The sequence below is a fragment of the Myotis brandtii genome, unplaced genomic scaffold, assembly GCF_000412655.1.
Source record: "Myotis brandtii unplaced genomic scaffold, ASM41265v1 scaffold260, whole genome shotgun sequence".
Lineage (NCBI taxonomy): Eukaryota > Metazoa > Chordata > Mammalia > Chiroptera > Vespertilionidae > Myotis > Myotis brandtii.
Window position 1 is genome coordinate 2,864,208 of NW_005359881.1, and position 6,237 is coordinate 2,870,444.

Here is a 6,237-nt window from a genome sequence, read left to right on the forward strand (position 1 = left end):
TTTCCATGTCCTCAGAGGGTGGGGGTGAGGTTGGGGACAGGAAAGAGGGCTCGAAGTGGCTTGGAGCTGCAGCTCTGGGATGTGGACACAGAACTACATTTTCCTGAGACCTGAAGGAAAGTGCAGCTGGTCTGGATTCCGCCAGAATCAGGCCTGGCAGGAGGAAGAGAACGTGGAAGCCTTGCTCAAGTGGAACTTTGACCACCGCTCATCTGTGCCCCTGACTGCAGAGTGAACAGTTCTTGGACTGTGCAATAAAGCAGGTTCCAAACCTTTCCGGAGTGTAGCCTGCCTCATTCCCAAATACCCGAGGGCCCAAATCTGCCTGCTCTGCACCTGGCCTGGGTGAGAACGTCCTGCATGGGGCAGGGAAACAGCAAGCAGAAGGAACCGGCACTTCAAGACCAGTGAGAGCCAGCACAAGGAATTTAGGGTGGGGAGGGCACAGAGGAGGGACCAGGCCGCTGAGGGCCTGACCATGGCCGAGGAGCTTGGGTGGACCCAAAGGGCAATGCAAAGCCACAAAAGAAAGCCAGGGAGGGATATGACCCAGTTTGATTTCTGGGATAATCTCTATAGGGTGCGTAATGGACAGGAGCCTGGTGACAGGGCCCCAGGTGAGCGGTGGTAAGGACGAGTGGGCAGATTAAAGGTCTACTTAGTAGCTAAGATGACCAGCGTGTTGGCAGTGGGAGAGGAGGGGGCCAGGATGGATCCAGCTGCTCTGGATGGTGGACTCTGGAGAAGACAAAGGCTGTGAGGTAAGACACACAGATGGCCAGCAGGGGGCAGCACCTGAACGCAGGATGGGAACCTCCAGAGACCAGTTTATACCTGGCCACCCAGAGGAGCATGATTTTACAGGTTCTGGGGCTTAATGACCTGTTAGCGGGAGCAGGGACGGTTCTGAGGATGATTCCACAGCCTGGATGAAATTTCCTTCAAGGGTATGTTACAACAACAACCACAACTGATGCCTACCGGGTGCCAGCCACTGCTTGGGGAAAACAAAGGGCAAAGAGCTAAGGTGCCTTTCCAACTTGATGCTGTGATGCCAGGCTTACCAACCATCCCCTCTGACCTTTCCCACCTCAACATCCTGCTAGATCTGACAAGTTCCAACCTGTCCTCGGGACACCCAGCAGCCCGGATTCTCAATGGGAGGGGAGGTACATACAAATGACTGCATGCCACAGCATCACCCGCCTTGATGAAGCCCCTAAAGCAAGGCCCCTTGATGAACTGGAGTTGCTTTGAACAGAAATAGAATCATTCATTTGTAACAATGGGAATGTGAGGGTGTGTGTGTATGTGAAATCCATGGGGGCGGTTATGGTTGCTTCTCATAATCACCTGGAAGTGACCTTTGTTTATAAACCTTGGAGTTTCCAGGAACAAAGTCAGTTGACAACCACCATCAGAAAAGTGAGGGCATGTGACCACAGTTTACGTTAACCGCCCACACTGCGTATTAACAAGTCTGCATAAGAATCACTCAGAACAAACAAACCCATAGAATGCTGGACCAGGTCCATTACGACAGAATCTCCAGGGATGGAGCAAGAATCCCAGACTTTTTTAAAAAAATATATTTTATTGATTTTTTTTTACAGAGGAAGGGAGAGGGACAGAGAGCTAGAAACATCAATGAGAGAGGAACATTGATCAGCTGCTTCCTGCACACTCCCTACTGGGGATGTGCCCTCAACCAAGGCACATGCCCTCGACGGGAATCAAACCTGGGACCCTTGAGTCTGCAGGCTGATGCTCTATCCACTGAGCCAAACCGGTTAGGGCCATCCCAGACTTTTAATAAGTGCTCCTGATGGCTACCAGGCTGGCACAGTTCCAGGAATCAGAATATGGTCCACCTATACTAGAATTAACTGGACTGTTTGAAAATGCAGATTCCAGGGCCCACTCCAGATCCTGCTGGATTAGAGTTGGGACTCAAGTTTCCCAAGGGTTCTTATGCTACTGAAACCCTCTAGACAGGGTTTCCCAGCCTTGGGCTGGATAATTCTTTGTGGGGGTTAGGGGGAAGGTGAGGGGCGCTGTCCTGTGAAATATAGGATGCTTAGCAGCACCCTAACCTCTACTCACCAGATGCCAATAGAACCCCTCTCCCTGCTCCCAGTTGTGACAACCATATAGTTTTCCAGCTATTTAAAAATGTTCCCTGGGGGGCCAGGTCCCCTCCAACATGGGGAGCCACTACTCTAGATTTGACCCCTCAAGTGATTGATAAAAATTTAACCAGTTTATCGACCAAGAGCCATTGCGAAAGAGGATGAGAAGCCTTGATGAAAGCTGGTATCCTGAGAGCCAGGGTGCCCTGTGAGCCTTCCCCAACAGGCCTGGAGCTTCTGACTTGGTCCACGCCCTGGGGAGATGGGAGCACCCAAGCTTTAGGGGATTATTAGGTGTCTGAACAGACTTATTCCAGCACCATGTGGTCCAGGGCTGGAGGCTCATTGGAGGCCGGGGTGAGGGAGGGAGCTCTGGCGTCACACCTGGCCCAGTAGAACCTTGAGGTTACCCTGCAGGCATCTTCCCTGAAGAAGGATGGTGGGCATGGTTGGGATGGATATTTCCAGAATCCCCACCACAGCTCCCTAACCTCAGGATCAAGGGCCATGATGGCAGCACAGCTTTTCCTCCCTTCTGAAAGGGTCAGCCTTTCACCTCCTGACAAAGACCCAGGAGACATTGGGATGGTGGTTTTCTTTACCTGCCCATCCTGTGTCTCCACAGCAGGGGTGCCAGACCAGATGGACCACTACAGAGGCTGCAACCTTGATGGGTTGTGATACCAGCTGCAACAGCCTGCTCTTGGTTCACAGGAATCGATTCAGCAAACGTACACTGTATGTCTCTTCAATCTTTCTGCCCAGCCTCCGGAGCTGGAGCTGTTCACCTTGCCTGAGCAGCTCAGCTCAGCTTAGCTTCAAGGTTGAGAGTGCAGAACTGAGAATTGGGCCCGCCTGGGTTCAAATCCTAGCTCCACTGATTATACAGTGGGGCCTTGACTTACGAGTGTCCCGACTAACGAGTTTTTCGAGATATGAGCCATCTCTCGGCCGATTTTTTGCTTTGATCCAGGAATCAGAGTTTTGGAATCAGGCAGTGGCATTTCTCAGGGTGGAATATGGTCCACCTATACTAGAATTAACTGGACTGTTTGAAAATGCAGGTTCCCGGGCCCACTCCAGATCCTGCTGGATTAGAGTTGGGATTCAAGTTTCCCAAGGGTTCTTATGCTACTGAAACCCTCTAGACAGGGTTTCCCAGCCTTGGGCTGGATAATTCTTTGTGGAGGTTGGGGGGAAGGTGAGAGGCGCTGTCCTGTGAAATGTAGGATGCTTAGCAGCACCCTGACCTCTACTCACCAGATGCCAATAGAACCCCTCTCCCTGCTCCCAGTTGTGACAACCATATAGTTTTCCAGCCATTTAAAAATGTTCCCTGGGGGCCAGGTCTCCTCCAGCATGGGGAGCCACTACTCTAGATTTGACCCCTCAAGTGATTGATAAAAAATTTAATCAGTTTATTGACCAAGAGCCATTTTGAGAGGTTGCAAACCCTTGATGAAAGCTGGTATCCTGAGAGCCAGGGTGCCCTGTGAGCCTTCCCCAACAGGCCTGGAGCTTCTGACTTGGTCCACGCCCTCTTTATTTTTAAAAATGTATTCATAATATTCTGTCATATGGATTACCAAGATTTCTTTAATACACTGGGGTTGTTTTTATATCTCTCTTTTTAAAAAATATATTTTATTGATTTTTTACAGAGAGGAAGGGAGAGGGATAGAAAGTTAGAAACATCGATGAGAGAGAAACATCGATCAGCTGCCTCCTGCACACCCCCTACTGGGGATGTGCCTGCAACCAAGGTACATGCCCTTGACCGGAATTGAACCTGGGATCCTTGAGTCCGCAGGCTGACGCTCTATCCACTGAGCCAGACCAGTTAGGGCGTTTTTATATCTCTTATTGCATTCCATTAATCTGGTCTTCAATTCTATTACACCAGTACACAGTGATTTAACTGTAGTGACTTTACATATCTCTCTCTATAAAAGCCTAATATGCAAATTGTCTCCTCAGGAGCTCCCTTCTGAAAGGGTCAGCCTTTCACCTCCTGACAAAGACCCAGGAGACATTGGGATGGTGGTTTTCTTTACCTGCCCATCCTGTGTCTCCACAGCAGGGGTGCCAGACCAGATGGACCACTACAGAGGCTGCAACCTTGATGGGTTGTGATACCAGCTGCAACAGCCTGCTCTTGGTTCACAGGAATCGATTCAGCAAACGTACACTGTATGTCTCTTCAATCTTTCTGCCCAGCCTCCGGAGCTGGAGCTGTTCACCTTGCCTGAGCAGCTCAGCTCAGCTTAGCTTCAAGGTTGAGAGTGCAGAACTGAGAATTGGGCCCGCCTGGGTTCAAATCCTAGCTCCACTGATTATACAGTGGGGCCTTGACTTACGAGTGTCCCGAGGAGACCCAGAGTTCGATTGCTCGCTATGATGTGCATTGACCACTAGGGGGAAGTGCGGAATTAAAAAAGCCCTGGACGGCAGCCAGAAGGCCCAGATCAGCCCTGACCGTGGGCCAGGCATAGGGACCCTACCCATGCATTAATTTCATGCACCGGGCCTCTAGTTTTTATATGTTGTATGATTTGTTCCTACCTACCCCTAATCATTACTATTCTTCAAATTTTTCTAAGCTTTTTTTATTTTTCCTTCTGAACTTTAGAATCACCTAGTCTGTTCTAAAAAGCTCTTGTTAAAATTTTTATTGGGATTTAATTAAACTTGTAGATTATTTTAGAGAGAACTAATATCTTTGAAATATTAGGTCTTCCTAACCCTGAATATGATAGGCCTTTAAAAAAAATGTATGTATATATATGTATGTATATATATATGTGTATGTGTGTGTGTGTGAGTCAAGGCCCCACTGTAGTTGAGTGAAAGTTACTTAATCTTTCTGAGCTTCAATTTTATTGTCCAGTTGGTATAATAATGCCTACCTCATAGAGGTTGCGAATAGGAGCTGAGAGAATGGATTAAAGTGCCTGGCTTATCAATAAATGCCAGTTATTAATCACTAAATTGTGTCTTCATCTGTATAACATAGAACATTAACATAATTTGAAATGGTAGTGTTTTCTCAATAAAAACACTAATGCTTTGGGTGGAGGGGAGATGAGGGAATGGATCCTAGAATAGATATGCTGGTTCTGTGATAGGAGTTAGACATGAGCAGAGCAAGGATAATGAGCCTGGTACAGAAGGTCAGAGTAGAAAGCTCCAGGTGCCTAGCAAAGGACAATTGTAGGGTGGGACCTTGCAGCCAGGGTGACCTTTCCTCCCCTAATAGGTCATGTGGTTTGGACCCCCTGACCTTCCCTCCCTAGAGATCATCTAGGCCTCAGCTGTATTTCAGCTCCAGGCCCAGGAAAGCAGCAAAACCAGACAAGGGACACCAAGGCTGACCTCAGGACCAGCTGCATTAACCAATGACCCCCTGCCCTGGTGCAGACCAATCAATCAGTGGAGACCCGACCCTAAAAGGACACACCTGGAAAGCTGCTGAATATTCTATTGAGATCTTCCCCCGGGACCTCCCTTAAAATCTCCACCCATAAAACACTGAGGACAGAGGACCCAGCCGTGCTCTCCCTCGAGGAACATGACCTCTTCTTTCCCTACCCCTGGACGGTCTGAGTGGGGAGGTGCGGCCGAGCTTCCAGCCTCCAGGGCGTCCCCGCTCAGCGGCATTTGTCCCCGGGGACACTCTGGGTGGGTTGGCTGAAGTGCTGGGTGAGCCCCCAAGCTAGGAAGAAACCCCACGTGTGGATCACTTTGCCTGCCCGTGCGCAGAGCCAGGTCGCACGCGGGCAGCCCCCGGGCGCAGAGCCCGGAGAGCAAGGGGCCGTGGGGACCGGCTAGTGGAGGAGGAAGACTAGGTCCCCATCGGCCAGGAACGCCGTGACTGCGTTCGTCAAGGCCACACCAATAGCTAGCAGAGCTAAACCAGGAGGAAGGAATCTGGGTAAAAGTGAGAGCACGGCGTGACTTCCGAGGAGGAGGACGTTCCACCCCTCGCTTCCGGCCGCGGTCGCCCGCGCCTGCGCACCAGGAGCTGGCCGTCAGCTTGGAAAATGGACCAACCGCGGGCGGGGGAGGGCGCAAGCTGTCGCTGCCGGAAGTAGTTCCTTGCGCGCCCCGG